Here is a 22,822-nt window from a genome sequence, read left to right as displayed (position 1 = left end):
TTGTGGAAGGGTTGCACATCTGTCATGTTGAACAGTTCTCTTCGGTTGTTGTTGGTCCCATTCTTGCAGGATCTTTTTCTGCCCCAGTGATCTTGGAGATTTGATGCTTTACCAGATTCCTGATATTTACGGTACACTCGTGAAATGGTCGTACTGGAAAATCCTCACTTCATCACTACCTTGGAGATGCTGTGTCCCATTACTCGTGCGCCAACTATAATATCATATTCAAACTCACTTAAATCTTGATAACCTGCCAATGTAACAGCAGTAACTGATCTAACAATTGCACCAGATGGTTGTCTCATATAGGCATTGCCGTCTGCCACATCGTATCCTGCCTATTTACATATCTCTGTATTTGAATATGCACGCGTATAGTAGTTCCTTTGTCACTTTAGTGTATTTCCACTAGTCAAAGAATGAGTGAGTAATAAGACACATACGGTATATAGCAAGTATGAAACTGACTAATTTCAGGCACAAAGGAACTACAGACATGGGCTGCAAGTTGGCCAGAATGGGATTCGAATCTGGGTCTCCTGCTTACCAGGCAGATGTGCTGACCATTGCAGCATCTGGACACAGTGGTCATCCCAACTGCACAGACTACCCCAGCATGCTTTCTGTCAGTCCTGAATTCTCAAACTATCCACACACTACAAATGCAGTGCCCCTTGCCCATTATCCTCATCACTCGCGGCATTTCGCTGACTCCTGTAAGATTTTGAGCCTGATGTGCATCTGCACTGAAGGGGTCATTGGCTGTCCTTGCCTGAATTATATGTAACGTACCAAACGAAAGCGTTGGTATGTTGATAGAGACACTAACAAACACACACACAAAATTCAAGCTTTCGCAACCTACGGTTGCTTCATCAGGAAAGAGGGAAGGAGAGGGAAAGACGAAAGGATGTGGGTTTTAAGGGAGAGGGTAAGGAGTCATTCCAATCCCGGGAGCAGAAAGACTTACCTTAAGGGGAAGAAGGGACAGGTATACACTCGCACACGCACACATATCCATCCGCACATATACAGACACAAGCAGACATATGTAAAGGCAAAGAGTTTGGGCAGAGATGTCAGTCGAGGCGGAAGTACGGAGGCAAAGATTATGTTGAATGACAGGTGAGGTATGAGCGGCGGCATTTGAAGCGGAGGTTGAGGCCTGGTGGGTAACACGAAGAGAGGATATATTGAAGGGCAAGTTCCCATCTCCGGAGTTCTGACAGGTTGGTGTTAGTGGGAAGTATCCAGATAACCCGGACGGTGTAACACTGTGCCAAGATGTGCTCGCCGTGCACCACGGCATGTTTAGCCACAGGGTGATCCTCATTACCACACTGTCTGCCTGTGTCCGTTCATGTGAATGGACAGTTTGTTGCTGGTCATTCCCACATAGAAAGCTTCACAGTGTAGGCAGGCCAGCTGGTAAATCATGTGGATGCTTTCACACGTGGCTCTGCCTTTGATCATGTACACCTTCCGAGTTACAGGACTGGAGTAGTTGGTGGTGGGAGGGTGCATGGGACAGGTTTTACACCGGGAGGCGGTTACAAGGATAGGAGCCAGAGGGTAGGGAAGGTGGTTTAGGGATTTCATAGGGATGAACCAAGAGGTTACGAAGGTTAGGTGGACGGCGGAAAGACACTGTTGGTGGAGTGGGGAGGATTTCATGAAGGATGGCTATTATTTCAGGGCAGGATTTGAGGAAGTCGTATCCCTGCTGGAGAGCCACATTCAGAGTCTGGTCCAGTCCCGGAAAGTATCCTGTCACAAGTGGGGCACTTTTGGGGTTCTTCTGTGGAGGAGGAGGTGTCTGTTCTTTCAGACATGTCCAAAAGGACAGCAACACATTGTACACGTGATTACCAGGAACAACATACCTAAATTCTGACTGGTGGTGTGGGAGGAGTGCACTTGAAGGCCTATTTTACAAAAAAAAATTAAAAAAAATATTTTCTGCTGGACTAATAGTTTGCACAAGGAGAGTGAGAGATTATTGAAAATCTCACGTGATGCACATGCACCCTGTACAAGAAACATTAATGGTTCCAGCACTGATCCATGAGATCCCCACACCCAACCCACTTAACCTTGCCACAATCAGAATCCACATCATAGCCTTTCTCATTATTGTGGAGAATTACCTTTGGTCTCTGTTCTTAAAGTATGAGAGGAACTAAATGTGAGCTACTTCTCTCATTCCATAATGGTTCAACTTCTGCAATGATGTTTTGTGATCAATACAAACACCTTAGTTAAATCAAAGAAGTCACCTACTGTTCACAGTCTTTTGTTGACTCTGTATCCAGGAGAGTCTTTAATCTTCAGAGATTTAATTGTTGACTCAGTCTCCTCCTTGTCAGTACAACAGAGATGTAGTTCAGATAGCAGTCTTGCAAACCCATTTTCTAAAAGAGTTATATGATTTGTTGTGGAAACTAAGTCTTAACTTAATTCACCTGCTATAGTCAGAAAGTGACTCTTAAATACTTGACATAAAAGGTGTTCAGAAATTCCCATTGCATACTTCTAGGATTTGTAGAGGGAAGTGAGTACATAACATTCTGAGAAGTACTGTTTCTATTCTACGATGGTTTCAACTCAGATGTGTAACACATCTGCATTTGATGAGGGAAAGAGAAAAGTCTCAGAGTGGCTTGTCCTGTTATGCAGTTGGGTGTGTGTATTGCGTACTGAACCAGGGAAACAACGGAGAGCTTTGTCCCCCCGTAGCCTTCAGTGGGTCACAACCTCACAACAGGTCACAGCAGTCCACCCGCTCCACACTGAACCCAGGGTTATTGTGTGGTACGGCCTCCAGTGGACCCCTCTGGGAACATCTCATACCAGATGAGTGTAACCCCAAATGTTTGCGCGGTAGAGTGATTATGGTGTATGTGTACGTGGAGGCAGTATTTGCACAGCAATCGCTGACATAGTGTAACTGAGGTGGAATAAGGGGAACCAGCCCGAATTCACCAAGGCAGATGGAAACACCTTATAGACCATCCACTATCTGGCCAGCACAGTGGACCTCGCCACTAATCCGCCCAGCGGATTAGTGCTGAGAACCAGCACGCCTTCCTGGTTGGGAAGTAGCACGTTAGACCGCGCGGCTAGCTGGGTGGGCTTGCAGTTGCGTAGTCAGGATAATATGTCCTACATCAGACAGTCACCTGATGTCATATAATGTATGTCTCGCTACGTGACCTATTCAATCCCTGTGTGTCTCAGATACAGTGAGCGTGGTTCGGTACACATTTTCGGAATACACAGACATGCTCTTGTGCATGGCGAAGCTTGAGGTGATAGGAGAACCTGCTAGTCAGCTGTATAACAAATATTTCCCCATAATGTAGCACACCATAGCACAAACATTTTGCCCAAGTTACACAGTGGCTCTGAGAAACACAAGTACCTTCACTGTGAGGAGACAAGACTGTGATGCTTCACAGCAATGCTGCATGCCCAAATTTGAAGATGATGTACTGCATCGCTTTGAAGAGAAAGTGTCAATGAGTACCTGACAATTGCACATGTATTTGGTGTTGGTCACGGTATTGTCTGGGATATTCTGTGAGAGCAACAATTATGTCCATACCTCTTACACAAGGGGTCCAGACGATCTTCCACAACACGTTGCCTACTGCATGTGGTTCCTGCACAGCTGCATTTACATACCCATGTTTCCACATTGAGTTCTGTTCACAAATGAATGTAAGTTCACTAGGAACTGTGCTCTGAATTTGCAAAACAGCCATGTTTGGACAGACAAAATCCCCTTGTGCCACGCATGTTCAGGAATTTCAGCACTGATTGATATTAATGTGTGGGCAGGTATCCTGCATGGTCATGTGATTGGGCCATACCTCCTTCCACTTAAGCTAAGTGGTCTGTATACTTAATCTTCCTACAAAATGTATTGGAACCATTCTTCAAAGCTGTGCCTATGAATGTCTGTCAGGAAATGAGGTTTCAGCATGATGGTGCACCACTCACTTCTCATGTGCATTCCAGAAAGATCTCAACAGATGATACGGTGAAAGATGAATAGGCCGAGGTGGTACAACCATGTGGCTACTGTAACCATCGTATTTAACTTATTTAGTCTACTTCTTGTGGGGTTATATGCAAAGTTTAATTTACAAGACTTGTGAGAGACAGAAGAAGATCTTCTGGTATGAGTTCTGGCCTCTGCACTAGAAACTGAAGAGACACCAGGTGAGATGGAGAATATGTATCAGAATATGCTTTATAGGCACTATGTCTGTAAAAATGTTGGTGGTTCTGTACATACGGTGTGCTGGCTTCTATTTCATTTTGGGATAATGTAAACATGTAATGTTAAAGTGTAAATACAAACAAAGGTGCTTAAGTGATAAATAGATGTACTATACTGCATTACTCCTAACTCAATTCCTCAAGCAGAAGCGGATGAGTTAAAGATCTGAATTGAAGCCTGGGTTCCTATTCAAAGTATTATGTAATCACTCCCCTCCATAAGTTTTAGAAGTCTGTAACAGAAATTTCTGAACACCCTGTACATAAGGAATGCAAACATTTTGTTACATATTGACTTCATAACCTTGACCTTGTGCTGTCAGCCAGACAACTGACTGGTTTTAATTTTATTCTGAGAGTTAGCTATTCTATTTGAAAATATCTTGCTTATTTCCTTCCCAATAACGTTGTAAGCACCTTACAATTTTGTTTGTAATTGGCCACTGCAGCTTGATAATGTCTATTTGTAACATTTTCTAAAATTCCATTTTGTTCTACATGATATCCTTGTCCCACTAGTCAGCCCCCTACATGCCAGTAGGTGCTAGTACCCTGTTTTAAGCATTCTAATGGGAAGCAACTTTCAAAGACCCTGAGAAATGTGTTGACAAAAGCATTAAATTTTCATGTCAAAATCACAGTTGAGTCCAAATCTGAAGGTAGGGTCATCAGAAAAATATGACACTTATAACTGATAGCATGTTTATTACTGGCACCAATGGACAGCCAGAGCAGAATTGGACTCCTTGGCAAAGAATACAGCTATTTATACAAACATCAAATTTTTGTTGATATGTATAGAGACACTGAATATTCCAGAATATACAAACATAAGATATTTAACAACATTCCAGAAACAATAAATACTAAATTACAAAAAATTGTTAGTGGTTGGGTTTGAACTGGTAACCTGCAGCATGCCAATCAGTGATGCTAATCTCTACACCAGATTGCATGCACTGTACCTTGTGGTATTGCACCCTCTCCTGAAGAATCAGTGACACACTGTTCAGTGGAGCAGAGTACTGGATCTAGATGTTGTCAATGGTCCTCTGCATGATGACACTGGCAGACCCTCATGTTCTGATCATATTATCACAGTCTCTTCACTAGTATGACCGCTAAAGCTTCACAATTGTTGAGTGGATGTTCCTTGAACCTTGCATTGTTGATGGGCACCTCTGGACGTAGTGAGGACAGGGCTGACAACTCTGTACATTTGCCTTCTTGATGAAGGGTCGTAATACTCAACTGCATATTTTTTATTCTTATTTATTTATTCTTGTATCATAAATGCACGTGTTACATAAAGGTATAACTGTACTACTTTTACCCAAACTCGGCCAATTCCAATGCATTTTCTGTTATTTGAAGTACATCTTGTGTGCAGGAGGCTGGAATTAGTTGGCACTGAAGCATATGATGAATGATATGGTCTTGTCCACTATCGCACTGAATATAATCTTGATCTCAAAAATGAGATCGACAGGAAGTGCAAAATGGCTAAGCAGGGATGGCTAGAGGACAAATGTAAGGCTGTAGAGGCTTATCTCACTAGGGGTAATACAGATACTGCCTACAGGAAAATTAAAGAGACCTTTGGAGAAAAGAGAACCACTTGTATGAATATCAAGAGCTCAGATGGTAACCCAGTTCTGAGCAAAGAAGGGAAAGCAGAAAGGTGGAAGGAGTATATAGAGGGTCTATATAAGGGTGATGTACTTGAGGACAATATTATGGAAAACGAAGAGGATGTAGATGAAGATGACATGGAAGATATGATACTCCGTGAAGAGTTTGACAGAGCACTGAAAGACCTGAGTCGAAACAAGGTCCCAGGTGTAGACAACATTCCGTTAGAACTACTGACAGCTTTGGGAGAGCCAGTTGTGACAAAACTCTACCATCTGGTGAGCAAGGTGTATGAGACAGGCGAAATACCCTCAGACTTCAAGAAGAATATAATAATTCCAATCCCAAAGAAAGCAGGTGTTGACAGATGTGAAAATTGCCGAACTATCAGTTTAATAAGTCACAGCTGCAAAATACTAACGAGAATTATTTACAGACGAATGGAAAAACTCGTAGAAGCTGACCTCGGGGAAGATCAATTTGGATTCCGTAGAAATATTGGAACACGTGAGGCAATACTGATCCTACGACTTATCTTAGAAGCTAGATTAAGGAAAGGCAAACCTACATTTCTAGCATTTGTAGACTTAGAGAAAGCTTTTGACAATGTTGACTGGAACACTCTCTTTCAAATTCTGGAGGTGGCAGGGGGAAAATACAGGGAGTGTAGGGCTATTTACAATTTGCACAGAAACCAGATGGCAGTTATAAGAGTCGATGGACATGAAAGGGAAGCAGTGGTTGGGAAGGGAGTAAGACAGGGTTGTAGCCTCTCCCAGATGTTGTTCAATCTGTATATTGAGCAAGCAGTGAAGGAAACAAAAGAAACATTTGGAGTAGGTATTAAAATCCATGGAGAAGAAATAAAAACTTTGAGGTTCGCCGATGACATTGTAATTCTGTCAGAAACAGCAAAGGACTTAGAAGAGCAGTTGAACGGAATGGATAGTGTCTTGAAAGGAGGATATAAGATGAACATCAATAAAAGCAAAACGAGGATCATGGAATGTAGTCGAATTAAGTCGGGTGATGCTGAGGGAATTAGATTAGAAAATGAGACACTTGAAGTAGTAAAGGAGTTTTGCTATTTGGGGAGCAAAATAACTGATGATGGTCGAAGTAGAGAGGATATAAAATGTTGACTGGCAATGGCGAGGAAAGCGTTTCTGAAGAAGAGAAATTTGTTAACATCGAGTGTTGATTTAAGTGTCAGGAAGTCGTTTCTGAAAGTGTTTGTATGGAGTGTAGCCATGCATGGAAGTGAAACATGGACGATAACTACTTTGGACAAGAAGAGAATAGAAGCTTTCGAAATGTGGTGCTACAGAAGAATGCTGAAGATTAGATGGGTAGATCATACAACTAATGAGGAGGTATTGAATAGGATTGGGGAGAAGAGAAGTTTGTGGCACAACTTGACTAGAAGAAGGGATTGGTTGGTAGGACATGTTCTGAGGCATCAAGGGATCACCAATTTAGTATTGGAGGGCAGCGTGGAGGGTAAAAATCATAGAGGGAGACCAAGAGATGAATACACTAAACAGATACAGAAGGATGTAGGTTGCAGTAGGTACTGGGAGATGAAGAAGCTTGCACAGGATAGAGTATCATGGAGAGCTGCATCAAAGCAGTCTCAGGACTGAAGACCACAACAACAACAACAACAACAACAACAGTGTAGCCCCAGCGTACCAGATGAACCTTTGATCTGCCATCTCAAGTTCTCAGTCTATTCAGGGGCTTCCAAGCCAGAAAGTTTCAGAAATAATTTTCCAGTCAGAAGGATGGTAGGCCATAGATGTCCATAGTTGCAACTTAGCTTTTTAAGCAGTAGTCTCAAGTGCCATTGATTTTTTTAAAACAAATGCCCCCTTTACTTCAGTTGTTACAGTGCATTTCATGCCCATACAGAGGATGAGTTCTCACCTGTCTTTCTTTTCTCATTCGCAGCTATTTCTCTCTGAACAGGTGGTGGTACTATTATGGTACTATGTGGCGGTAAAATGGAGTGGATTTCAAGCAGAGGTGTCACTGAAAGGTATGAATACATGATAGGCCTGTGTTGAATTATACCAAACAGCACATGCATACTCTGCCACAGAATAGCATAGTTCCATTGCAGAAGTTCATACACTTTGGGGTTGACTTCCACACTGATGTGGCCAGTTTCTGTAGATTGTTCCCAGTGGAAATTTTTAACTTACAGTTCATGCTGTGCTTGTTGAAAGTAAGAGATCTGTCAAGTGTCATTCCTTGATATTTTGTAATCTCAGAGGGTTCCAGCTCGACACCTGACCATACTGTCTTTAATTTGAGACTAGCTTTCCTTTTTCTCAAATGAGAAGCATACACTTGTGTCTTTGAGGGATTTGGTTTAAGCTGGTTTGTGTTATAGTATCTTGAAAGTTGTTTAAGGCCATTCATTAGGGTGTTCACTAATTCAAAATCTGTGCACTGAGTGGCTGGAGCAAGGTCATTGGCATAGAAGAAGCTCATGTTATGAGGTCCTACGAGTTGGTCATTTTTGTATATATTGAAGAGAATTAGAGCCAGCACACTTCCCTGCTGTGACGTTATTTTGGTTTAGTTCCACTGACTACACTGTCCTTGGAAGCAATTCTTCAAAAGAGTGGTGATGAGCCTAGTTAGGCTTGGTCAAGTTGTAGACCTTGATGACCTACTACTACTACTACTAGTAGTAGTAGTAGTAATAGCAGTAGTAGTAGTAGTAGTAGTAACTGGTGACTTGATAGTGTCATACATTGCAGCTGCTAAGTCAACAGATACCACTCCTGTCACCTTATGAGTGTCAAATCCACCTTCTATAAACTGTTTGAGATTTGGTAACTGTCCGGTACAGCTTTTTCCAGGTTGAAATCCAGATTGCTGAGGTATAAGTAAGGAGTCAATCACAAATGATAGGTGATTTAAAATTTATCTTTCCAGAAATTTGTAAAGGTGACATAGTAGAATGATGGTCTAAAATTCTTTGAATTATTTTGTTCTTTGCCAGATTTCAGCAAAGCAATCACTCAGCTCTTACACCATATCTTTGGGATTTGGCTTCTGCTCACACAGTTGTCAAAAAGTTGGGGAATCCATTTGTTTGTTGTGAAGCCAAAGAGTTTAATTTCCTTGGTTCATGTATCATCCAAAATTTTTGATTTTTACTATATTTGATAGCCTTCTTTAATTCTTCCATACTGAATGATGATGTGTGATCACTACTCTCCTTTTGCTCTTCTCTTTGCAGTCTTGGTTTTTGTGCTTTGTGGGTTGCCTTTGCCATTCAACAGTAACTGATGTGCTGTGTGATTGGCAGTGCTACTGTGACAGACAGTTGTTTTAGCCAGATCGTTGCTTAGGTGTCTCAGAAGTCTCCAGGCATTATGGCTGCTCTTTTTAAATCACAAGTTTTATACAGCTATTATCCACTTATCCCAGTTTGTTTCCCTAATAAAGGAAATCAGCTTGTTTCCTGCTTCCACAGCTGTTTTGCTGAAAGGTTTTCCTTCGAATGAATTGCTGTATTCTGTGAGTAGGGTAGCTTGATCTGATGTAAGCCCAGGAACATAAGATGTTTGACAGTCACAATTGATAGACATTCTTGAAGACCTCTTTACATCCACGGTAAAGGTGCTGCAGCATCTGGGTATTGATTCTGTAGAAGATACTTTGGCATCCAACAGTTCTGAAAATCTTGAGCACTTTGCCTTCTTAAAATCATCTCCGATAAGATGCCAGATCTTATAGCAGCAAATAATTGGCACATTATTAGTCTGTGATTTGGGTGTTGGGGAACAGACAGATTTTACACATTGTTAACTGTTATTACTGCTGCCAAATACGGGGTCAGGACTGTAAACTCGCCTCCATCTGCCACTGGTAAAAGTTCTGGGTAGTTTTATGTAATGAAATAAGGTCTGGTGATTCATTTCTGCCCATACTTGTATTGCTGTCCAGTTCTCATCTTCATGATCATAGCCCCCATTGCTTCACTGTGTTGTATGGCTGTTGAAATCACCAATCACAGTTTGCACTTTTTTATGTTAAAAATTGGATGACTTGCTAACAGTGAATCCAGCAATAGGTGGTTTATAAAGGGATGAAATGATGCAATTAGCTCTTTCTAGAGTGAGGATTTCAATGTTTTTCCCTCCTTGACTGCTGTGGATACAATCTGGATATGTAAGTGAACAAGATAGTACTTCCCTATATATCATGTGGTCTTCCAATGGCTATATGCATTCCATCTATTTTTGGTCTGTGCATGTCACAATTTTTATGCCTCTCCTGCATGCATAGTATGTGGTACTGGTGCAGACTGCATAGTTCTTGTAGTAGTTTTTCTTTGGCTGGTGGTACGCCTTCTATGTCAGTCTTCGGGGAGGGTCCTTTCATGTACCACAACATCCTATGTGATGTCTAACAAGTGACATATGATACAATACAGCCCAAAGTAGCGCTTTAGTAACTTTTCTGATAGTAACTTTTCGCCTTAGTGTAAGAATCCGAACAAATCTCCTGGGCTGTATCTCACTAGCCAGTGCTTCGCATTGTCATGTTTTCGGTCCCATTGCTGAGCACCAAGGTCTGTATGTGAGTGTCTTGCTTCTTTGTTGCTGTATTTCATGTACTCATCCTGAATGAAACAGGAACAATGTAACCATTTCATTTCAGCCTTGTGACTATGGAGCAGAAAGAATAGTGTGAATCCTTTAGTGTATTCCTTCACTGTATTGTATGTCAGTGCCACAGTGGGCAGTACTGCATCACAATCTCTCTGTTTGACGTCGACATACATCAAGAACATATCTGCCAGTGCCTTATTAAACAGTGGAAAAATCCAGGATGGAATGTAACAATGTTCTGAACATGAAAGTTGCTACTCATCATTTAGTGGAGGAGCTGAGTCGCAGATAGGCATTCTGAGACTAGTCTCCACTGTATAACTTTATCACAATCCAAAATCTTCACACAGGGTCTGCTGACCTTCAAAATTATGTCTTCTACAAGAAACTTTGCAGTTACCAGAGCATTGGCAGTGAGGTTAATTCCAATTAAGTGGAATGGTGCTGCTGCAGCCAATATTAGTGCCAGATATAAATGTGACATGTGTTTCCATCACTGGCAGTCATTACAGTGGCTCCTGTAGCATCTAACAGATTGGTACAGACCTGACCATTGATACCTGTATTTGATTCTGTCTAGAGTCTTCATGGATCTCAGGTGACCAAATGGTTGAGCATCATGGAAAACTTCTAGACAGCTGGCTGTAGATGAACTGGGATGATGAGCAACCATTTCAACTCCATTAGATCATAATTCTTCTTATACAATACTCCATTTGTTAATTGGAATTCTCTTTTAGTCAGTTCCTCCTCCTTCAAAGCTTCTGTGATTTTCAACAGTGTTGGATGTTCACCTCAATAGGTGAGTGGTCAGTGCAAGGGAATGCAATGCTAAGGGGTCCGGGTTCGATTCCCTGCTGGGTCTGAGATTTTCTCCGCTCAGGGACCAGGTGTTGTGTTGTCTTCATCATCATCTTCATCTCATCCCCCATCAATGTGCGAGTTGCCAAAGTGGCATCAACTAAAAAGACTTGCAGCAGGCGACTGGTCTACCTGACGGGAGGCCCTAGCCACATGACATTTCATTTCAACAGTGCTGGATCTTCCTTCTGTTCAGCATGTCAGACCAATATTTCATCCACACTGCTGTGTTCTGCCCAAAGGATTTCTTGAATGGCAGCAGTAACCTTTTGTTTGCATCTGCTTTTGTACACCACTGTGATATTATACTCATGAAGCCTCAAAGCCAATCTCACCAGTTGACCCAACAGATCCTTCAGGTTAGTTAGCCAGCGGAGAGAATGGTGGTCCATCACAACAGTGAATGATTTGCCAAATAAATATGACTGGAAGTTGTTGGTGGTCCAAACAATTTCAAGTCATTCATTCTTAGTTGTAGAGTAGTTCATCTTGAACCTGGAGAGCACTGTGGTAGCATAAGCTAGCACATTCCTGAACTTGTACTAGAACTGGCCCTATCCCTAAAATGCTAGGATTGGTATGAATTTTTGTCTCGGCATTCTTGTCACACAATACTAGAACTGGACATTGCAGGGAAATAAGCCATCACCTTGCAGGAGTTCTTGCAAGAGATGTACCTCATTTCAGAAGTCCTTTATAAACTGCCAGTAGAGTGGGACATTGGAAAATTTTCTTACATCACAATTATGCCAAGGAGTTGGAAACTCTGTGATTGCTCTTATTTTCTCTGTGTCATGAGAGACTGTTGCCATTCAGCAGCTGTCATAAAATTTTTGTGTGTTGGCACAAAGAGGCACTTTTTCAGGTTCACTCGGAGACCTGCTGTCTGAAGGCACTTTAATACAGTTGTTGGTGGCTTACATGTTTTTTATGTCTCTTCAAATAAATGACAATGTCAGCCAGTTGTTCATTTAAGGTGTCAAAGTAGGTTGTCTACATATGTTCAAAGGTGGCTGGAGTGTTACTCAGCCCAAACACACAAACTCATAGAGGCTTTCAGGAGTTATGAAGGCAGTCTTTTCGTGGTAAGCCTTCATTTGACTGTAGCCTCTGCATATCCATAATTGAGGAATACTTTGCTTCTTTCAAGCAGTCTAAGTTGTCATTAATGTGGTGCAGTGGATAGATACCTTTCTTCGTGATTCTGTTCAGTTGTTAGTAGTCAGTGCAGAAATGTCATGTGCCACCCTTCTTCTTCAAAAGAACCACAGGATAGTTGCAGTTTTTTCTCCATTGCCTCCCTGATTATCTGTTGTTTAGGCGGTGACCCCTATATGGGTGCCTGTTAATATGTGGATGATCCCCAGTGTTGATACAGTGCTTTACAATGGGCTGCTTGTCTTGTCTTTTCTCCAACCTAATCTGGAACATCTGAAAATTGACACAGAATGCGTATCATTCACCAACATTGTTCCACAGTCAGGCCAGATACTATAGGCAGTTCAATAGTAGATTGCTCTCCTGCTTTATCTGTTGTGGTAGTGGAGCACAGCTCTTTATTGATGACACCAAGCAACTGTAGCGATGCAAGGGGCACAAAATTTGTTATAAAAATCAGTAAATTACTCAACGGACAGTATTTTTCAGTACAGGTATTTCGTTCATTCCAAGCAAGTGTTGATTCATGATGTCATCGTCCAGACACAAGTTGACTGTAATCTGAATCCGTTTTAGCAAACTAATAATTTCTCTCAGGCGATAAAATTTTGTTGATTATGAAATACAAGTTCTTGAAATTTATTCAGAATCAGAAATGTTTAATTAGTAATTACATGCTATAATTTATTTGTTTAATATAAAGGTGTTTTGAATTTTGTATTCATAAAAAAAGTGTGAATTTATGTGCAGCTTTTACTCTAAGACGAATTGTCACTTACAGTGCTAAAAGTGGGCGTGTACAGTTCCCTGACTTAACTGGAGAATTTTATTTTTTGATCTTGACCCAAATGGAGAGTAAATTCAGTTTCATTTAAACTTTACGTGAGATATTATTACAAAAGATTCGTTTAGCCCATTAGGGAAAACTGAAACCTGAGTGCTCGATTTGAAATATGTTACACGCCAGTGCGTGATCGAGCTGTCCAGGAAATCACATACAACAGTTGCAAATGCGTTTGGACTTAATGCATGAAGTTGGAAATTAATTTTGAGACAAGTGCTGATTTTGACAAAAAAATGAACCGAAAGTTTATTCAAAATACTGAGGTCCAGTTTTAATTGAGACATGTATCACCTTGTTGGCTATATTGCCTAGCAACACTGTAAAGCAACTTAATTAATTCATTGGAATGATTTGCGACATAGTAAGGCCCATTACTCACACAAAATGTTACATGAAGTTTGCTGACCGCATGAGAGTGTTTTTCTTTCCATAAATGCCAATAAACTGGCAGTTTCAAAAGTTAAATTATTAACTGCTATGTAACTTCATTGATTGTCCTACACCACTATGGAACTTGTTGTATCATGTCTCTTCACAAGAGATCTCAAGAAGCTGGAATAAACAAGAAGAAGAAAAAGACTAAAGAAGAGGCATCGGTATACAACCCATCCTTTACTGATTTGGCTGCTCATGACAAATAGTGATCTATAGTTTTCCTTGACCACCTACACTGGTTATGATCATCATTGGCATATAGATTTCTTTTGTAAGCCAGAGTAGTGTTTTGCAATCAATGAAAGCTACAAAGTTTAACTGAGCATCTCGATTAATGACTGGATGATGATGAACTATCATCTTCAATGGCAAAACAACCACCCACAGCAGTCTTTGTTATACGTGCTTTTTGAAATAGCTTCTCCATTGTGGAGCTGTAATCTTCCACAGTCTGACAGCCTGCAACAAGTCCCATCTGAGAATAACATTATGCCTACACTATGCTAAAACCTGTTGTTTGTAGTTATTCTTGCAATACATGTTCCTGTCATCTGGACTTATTTCCATTTGTGACCTTCAGCACAATTGCTTTTGTATAATGGAACATAGTCTTCTTTAGCTTACAATGATGAGCATTCAACAGAAAAAGAAGCCCCTGAAGCCTGGACAGGATGGCCATAATGACGATGTCAATGAGTTTTCCTGAAATCTTGGTAACTGTTGTTTGTAGAGGATTTTCACCCTTTGAGGCCTCACCTCCCTAGAGGAGTGCCTCACTCAGTTTTCCTGAATTGGGCACCATACAATATGCCCAGGGCACCCACAGTAAAAACATTCCGGCATGTTGTCCAAATGTCTCCTTTTTTGTTGTGCACTGTAGTTGGTAGAGGAATTGGACAGATGCTGGATTGTTGTTTGATGGTTGCATCATAGTGGCAGAGATTAGTGTTAAAGATCGACATATTTCTTCTTAAACATTCTACATTACAGAATCATCATTGATTGCTCCTATTTCTTATGTATTCAGTCTGACAGTTCTGGCTGTTCCCTTACTATCTGACATATGTGAGGGGTGAGCTCATGGTGGTCTTCCACAACTGCCGTAGTGGTCACAGTTGCTATTTGATCATAACTCTTTTGTCTGACTCTTTTTCTGCTGCATTTTATCCACTCTATGACACCACTTGATGGCTTCCTCTGTTATTGTGACATTATTTACCGGAAGAGCTGAGTATATGACTTCTGCATCTCCTTTCATTAAATGTGAGATTTTTTCAGCTTTTGTCATATTCAGATTTGCAATGTGGCTTATGGCCAAAACAATCTGTATGATGATTTCATTCCTCATGATGTGGGACCCTGTTCTCCAATTTCTTTTCTGCTAATTAAACTTGGTATTGAATCTTGCTGAGTGTTTTCTTCAGATCAGCATAGAATTTGACCCAGCTATTGAGCTTCTCTTTGTTCTCAAACCAGTGCTGGACTGTATAATCCAAGTACACATTGGCCAACGAATCATATCTCACCTGTTGTATTTGGTGACTTGATTAAATCCTTTTGGCCATTTCATCAGGTTCTGACCAGCATCTCTTGAATGCACTGATGGATGCTCTAACATGCACCTGTTTTGCAATCCCTCTATCTCCTGAATATGTGGATCTCAGGACGACGTACTGATTGTATTCCAATTTGTGTCTGCGTAGGCAATGGCTTTTACACGCCTAATTGGAGCTATGGTGATATCAATGTTTTGAAGTACCTGGCATCTCCACCAAACAATCTCACATTGAAACCTTAATCAAATTCAAATCTGAAAGCAGGATTGTCAGTGAAAACACATTTACTACTGACACTAGTGTACAGCCAGAACACAACTAAGCTCCTGGAAAGGGATTACAGCTATTTACACAAACATCGAATATTTCAAAACGCTGGTATTTGTACAAACATAAAATATTACAGGCTACACACACATTTCAAATAAAAGACATTTCAAGAACATTTGAGAAATGAAAACTGTTAAATCACAAATAATTGTTGGTCTTTGGGTTTGAGATAGCAAGCAGTGCTAACCACTATTCATTTATCACCTTTTTTTATGAGCACCATAATCGTTCTTTATTGATGTTTAAATGAACTTCTGTTGCCAACGGATTAACAGTTCTTAATAGTGTATAATTATATTTAACATATGTGTATGCAAAAATTCCTTTTAGTCTTAAGATTTACGTATCTTTGTCTGAAACACTATTTATCTTTTTACTAATGGTGTGTGCACCTCTACTAATGAAGAATGAACAAAAATATTGCCTGTAGTTGTGTTGCTGTTCCTCTGCACTCTGGATGGAAGGAATACAGAAAGAATACAGTCTGTATCAGATGGGATATAATATTGTCTGACCACAAATGAGCACTGAAGTAGAAAGCATCACTCATGCAAAACTCAACTTACCCTTTCTTGCACGATATCCAAGGAACCATAAAACAAGGGGAATCATCAAATAGTCCACTTCACAGTGAAGCTCTTGGAAGCATAATTATTCTTCATGGGGCATTTTAATGCCCACAGTATTGTCTAGGGGTCCACAGGAACTTGCCCCAAATTCTGAGGATGCTAAAGTCCCATCAACTTGTAGGACATGTATATTTGAAATAGAAGTAATGTGATGCACTTCAGCTTGGCAACAGTGTCATTTTCTGCCACTGGCCTTTCCATTTGTTCACGTTCCCTTGCAGATGCTACTCAGGGGAATGTTACGTATCCCTTGGTGACACTGCTCAGTGGAAAGTTTGTATGGATATCCGCTTGAGCTATGAGTGCACTGGCGGTTTTTTATATGTCGCTACTGGTGCAGTCACTATAAGTGTGAACAAACATGATTTATGGAACATAGTATTTTATAGAGCAACATGTAAAATATAGGTTGTGCGTAGCACTGAACACACAGACTGGACAACAGGAATACATGGTACAGAATAGACTGAGCATTCATTTGCGATCAATTAAATAATTAAATAATACTGTTTCTTTGGCAGCTCACCAGAGCATGCCAGGGAACCAACCATATTGCTTCTATATGCCAGCCTGTGAACTGTATGCACACGCAATCTCAAAAATAGGGCACGTCGTGAGTGAAGGTACATCACTCCTCCCTTCTATGGGATGGGGAAGCCACTTACATACAAAGAACACTAGGTACAGGAAGTGCATGGTACAGAAGAAAAATCAGCTGTACCAAAACAGCACTGGTATCGAAAAAGTACTGGTACTCATCTGACCAGAATAGTCCACACATATGAACAATCATACAAAGTTCAATTGTAAGAGGTGAACTTGACATAATATGATGCCACAGGGAAGTGCTGGAACATCAAACACATTTTCAGAAAGTCAGTACCCACTTGTCTACTCAGTCTTTATACCGCAGATCAAATCAGCAACTGTTATGAAGATGAGAAGGAAAAATTCTCCTGCTATGCAATCCCAAGTTCCTGGAACCCGTAACACACAATGAAACTCCTGCTGTGCAGGAACTTGAGCAACATGCACAATGCCACCTAAAAAAGCTCTCCATCCTGCTCACTTCCTACTCCTGCGTTGGCGTACCATTGTCCACCACCTCTACAAAACCTCCAAGACTCCCTCCCACTACCACATAGAATCCAGAACCTAAACAGACCTGCAACACAGTCGTGAGCCTTTGTTCTAGAAGCCTTACTCCACAGAAATATCAGTCCTTTCCAAAGGCCTCACGTTTTGCCCCACTCCCAAATTCAATCATGCAGGACTTGTTAAAGACCTTCTCTCCTTCTTGCGGTCCCTACAGTGGAAACATTTTTTATCACCAACCCTACCATACAAACTCAGCCCAATACCAATGTTACACCTTACCTAACTCGGTTCACTCCTCAGTCCAACTGTGATCCAAACCCACTGCCCCGAAACCATCCCCTGTTAACTTACCATAATTTCTTAACCTTGAACCTAGCCTCACCATCATTCCCCAAATCCCTCAATATGCAAACTAGCCTTACATCCACAGAAAAAGCTGCAGTTCACCATCTAAAAATTGATTCCGACATTATCATCCTATCTGCGGAAAAAGGCTCCACCACTGTTTTGAACTGCAAGGATTACGTGGCGGAAGGGCTCCCCCAGCTCTCAGATGCTTCCACTAACAAACCTTGCCACCTTGATCCCATTCCAGTAATCCAGCAGGATCTCCAATCACTACTCAAATTCTTAGACCCATCCCAGAACCTCTCCCTGGAGTCCATCTCTCTACTCATCCCTACCAGTCCCCGCACTCCTACCTTTGACATTCTTCCTTAAGTCCATAAACCTAACCACCTAGGATGCCCAATTGTGGCCAGTTACTGTGCCCCCACTGAGAGAATCTCTGCTCTCATTGACCAACACCTTCATCCTATTACCCGGAACCTACCCTCCTATATAAGAGATACCAACCACTTCCTACTCCAATTCTCCACAGTCCCTGCCCCTTTACCACACGATGCCCTGCTCATCACTGTTGATGCCATTTCCCTGTACACTAATATTCCTAATACCAACGGCCTTACTGCTATTGAATACTACGTTTTCCAATGCCTGACGGATTCCAAACCAACAACCTCCTTCCTAGTCGCAATACCAACTATATCCTCACCCACAATTACTTCTCCTTTGAAAGCACTACCTACAAACAAATCTGGGTACAGCTATGGGCACTCACATGGCACAATCCTATGCCAACCTATTCATGGGCCACCTAGAGGAATCCTTCGTAAAAACCCAGAATCCTAAACCCATCACCTGGTTTATTGATGACATCTTTGCTATCTGAATTGAAGCTGAGGACACCCTATCCACATTTGTCCAGAACCTCAACAGCCTTCCCCATTTGCTTCACCTGGTCCAACTCAAACCACCAAGCCAACTTCCTAGATGTTGACCTGCATCGCAAAGACGAGTACTTACTAACCATCAGCAATACCTCCACTTTGGCAGCTGCCACCCATTCTTTACCAAGAAGTCCCTTCCGTACAGTGTAGCTCCCCGTGGTCATCACATCTGCAGTGATGAGCAGTCCCTCTTGAAATATACTGAGGATCTCACTGAAGTTTTCTCTGACCGTAATTATCTCCCGATCTTGTTCAAAAACAAATCTCCCATGCCTTATATTTCCAGTCTCCCACAAACTCCAAAAGTCCCACTGCCCAGCCACGGAGGAACATTCCCCTCATAACTCAGTAGCACCCAAGACTACAGTAACTGAATTACATTCTCCACCAGGGTCTCAATTACATCTCGTCATGCTCTGAAATGAGAAATGTCCTGCATCCTTCCCACAGTGGTATTCCGCCATCCACCGAACCTACACAATATTCTCGTCCATCCTTACCAATCCCTCATCTCAATCCCTTACCTCATGGCTCATACCCCTGTAAGAGACCTAGATGCAAGGCCTGTCCCATACATCCTCGCACCACCACCTACTCCAGTCTGGTCACTAACATCACCTATCCCATCAAAGGCGGGGCTACCTGTGAAACCAGTCATGTGGTCTACAGGCTAAGCCGCAACCACTGTGCTGCATTCTATGTAGGCACGCCAACCAACACACTGTCTGTCCGCATGAATGGTCACCGACAAACTGCGGCCAAGAAACAAGTGGACCACCCTGTCGCTGAACTCGCTGCCAAACATGATATCCTTAATTTCAATCACTGCTTCACAGCCTGTGCCATATGGATCCTTCCCACCAACACCAGCTTTTCTGAATTGTGCTGGTGGGAACTTTCCCTGCAATACATCCTATGTTCCTGACTCAACCTTTGTTAGTCACTGTCCTCTCCCATCCAGCCCCTTCCCTGTTCTCATTCAAGCACTACATAGCCGTCATTCCACCACCAGACCCAGTCTTTTTATTTCTCTCCTTTACCACACTTCCCCTCCCCACCTCTTCCCTGCCCACCGTCTAACCTGCAGCACTTCACTGTCCATCACCCCCACCATATTATCCCTCCTCCTCCCTGCCCCAGCCTCCTCCATACCCCCACCCAGTCGCCACTCCCATCATGCACTGATGCTGCTGCTCACAGTGTGGTTTCAGTTGCCTGAGAGTGCAGTCGTCTGTGTGTGTGTGTGTGTGTGTGTGTGTGTGTGTGTGTTGTTGATGGAGGCCTTAATGGCCAAAGGCTTTAATTGTGTGAATCTTTTTGTTGTGCCTATCTGCGACTCAGCATCTCCACTATATGGTAAGCGGCAACTTTCCTTCTCATAATATTGTTACACTCCATCATGGATTTTCCATTGTTTGTTATGAAGATGAGAAATCTAAGGACATGGAAAGACGGAACTTCAGAACAGCAGTATCTTCATGAAAGGAACGACTTGTAAACTAAGGGCTCACTATCAGTCACACAAAACCATTATCAATACAACCAGTGTCTAACATATGAGTAATGCTGTAATGCTACTGCAGCACTGCCAAGTGGCTGGCCTATATATACATAACATACTGCAAAACAGATGTGTGTTTATATATGGAGGGGAGAAGAAGAGTAAAATGCCTTCATATTTCAGCACTAAATGTCGCGCTATGAATTGTAGCATCAATCAAAAATATGATCCGGAAATATATCTTTTTCAATTTCCAAAGGATGCTGAGAGGTAAGTCAGTAATGTTATAAATAACAAATGCTTAATTTAGGGGTGGCTGGTTATACTTTTGGGTATGTAAGAATGTTCAACATTTCCATTCATTCGTAGTGTCTTCAGAACTTCGGCTCTGAATAAGAACTGAAAAATCTCAATCTCCATTTCACGATTTTACTATTGTATGAAAACGGCTGGACACTTACCAGCTGCACATAAGTAATCGACAACTTTTTTAAAAGGGCCTACTTATTTCATACTGTAATAAACAGTCAAGAAATTGTTAAAATTAGCATGTCTTAAGAGGTTCATGAAAGCAAGTAAACATTCTGAACTGCATTAGGCCACACTATGTAGGTATAAATGAAGGGGTCATTATAATATTTTATGGTCCAATATGCATGCAGCACTGTTTCTATACATACGAGAAGGGCCAACCTTATGAAGAAGGCTATGCAGTACCTGTACAAGAGTGTTAGGATTTTTGTTCTCCATTTTGATGCATGCCAGTTCATGAATGCAGACAAGAAGAAATTAGTGTAGAATGCACCGCCAATATTATTTGACATTCCAAGCCAACCCCCAATTATTTCACTCAAATGCAAATTGCCCAACAGACGCTCTGTGGATGCGAAGGACGGAGGTGATCTGAATGAATCAGTGAGTGCCCTGAATACAGACTCCAATATACAGACTGCACTAGTTGATTCAAGTGTGGTACTCAGTTCATGCAAGTAAGACATAATTAATTATGTGGAAAAATTGATCACCTGAAGAAACAATTGAAATATAAGTTTTCCAAAATTGTTCATTTGGGTCAAAGATGCAGAAAGTTTAAAAGGTACATGTACTACCCAAGAACAGCAAGAAGAAAGTTGTATGCAGAAAATGTGTTTAAAGACAGAGAGATACTTAGGACCAATAAAATGTCAGCATCTCACAAAGAAAGCTTGATATCCTAATTTGAGCCAACTTAGAGTACTTATTAACAGAACCATGGGCTTTGATCTGATGTTGAAATAAGGGTGTTTGCACTGAGTCTGTTATATTGCAGTACACTTGCATACGAATATTTATCAGAATATTTTCATCTTCCATCAATGAGAGCTTACCCGAAATATGTGGAAGCTATAAAGCTTCGGTGTAATATTAATGAAATATTTTTTAATTTGTCGAAAGAAAAGGAGAAGCACTGTTCTCAAAGTGAAATACTCAAATCTGTGTATGGACGGAACGACATAAATGTCAGATTTATCATATGATGTCAAAGAGTTTGAAGATTTTGGCGACACATGAATCTCACAAATTGGAACACTGTTCATGTAGTAATGATAAACGGTTTATTTTCAAAATTTAGGCAGCCATTATAATATTTTTTTTTTAATGACTGTGTACCACATGCTGTATTCAGTGTGACTGGCCAAAGATGAAGTTTCACCAAGTGGAAGAAATGGCTGGATGTGTGTGAAGAGAGACCTTTTGTGACTATGAGGAAGTAAAGATTTATTTTTTTTATGACACTCTTCATCTTTTCAAGAGTGTCAGAAATAATTTGTTCAAGTATAATATTTTGTATGAAATGGAAAGTGGACGTTTTTGTACAGCTTTTGGAAAGACACAGTTTTGCTGCATGAGAGAGATATAGTAAACGCAGCTTCAGATTACCTTCTAAGTTGACAAAGAAAGCTGTTGAGTTGCCACCATTCTCAGAAATGAAAGTTAGCACTGCTGCTCGTGTGGTCAGTCAGACAGTAGCAACTGCTTTTTTCTTGCAGCCTCAAGCCTGCAACTACTTATGGCACTAAAAAAAGGCTCTTTATTTGACTTTTTTAACTGTTTTAACTTCAGAGGATCTGTAACTCTGAAAAATGCCATCACAAGTAATTCTGAGCATTTGAAAGTTCTACTGAGAATAAAACCTTGGATTGAATTGTAGAAAGTTGTTAGCAGCAGTAAAAATTATACTGGGAGAATCAAGTGGAAAAAAAATGCAAATAAGTCTCTTCATTGCAATTGACGGTAAATGAGCTCATAGTAGGATCTGGCAAATATCTGTTAATGAAGGAGCTGGGTGAAGTTGGCGATGTGCTGTTGTAAAACAGCACCCACAGCTGAGTCACTAGCATCATTTGTAATAGAAACACAGGCCTCAGGATCAGGATCAGGATGGGCGAGTGTGACGGCTTTGGCAAGGATAGTTTTGAGATTATGAAATGCGTCGAGCATGGGTTTGGTCCAGTCCAACCTCCATTTCCCCATGGTATTTTTGTCAGAGAGGGCGTCGGTCAGGGCCAACTGGACAGAGGTAGCCTGAGG

This window comes from Schistocerca piceifrons, chromosome 2 (assembly GCF_021461385.2).
Source record: "Schistocerca piceifrons isolate TAMUIC-IGC-003096 chromosome 2, iqSchPice1.1, whole genome shotgun sequence".
Lineage (NCBI taxonomy): Eukaryota > Metazoa > Arthropoda > Insecta > Orthoptera > Acrididae > Schistocerca > Schistocerca piceifrons.
Note: the sequence above shows the minus strand (reverse complement) of the source record.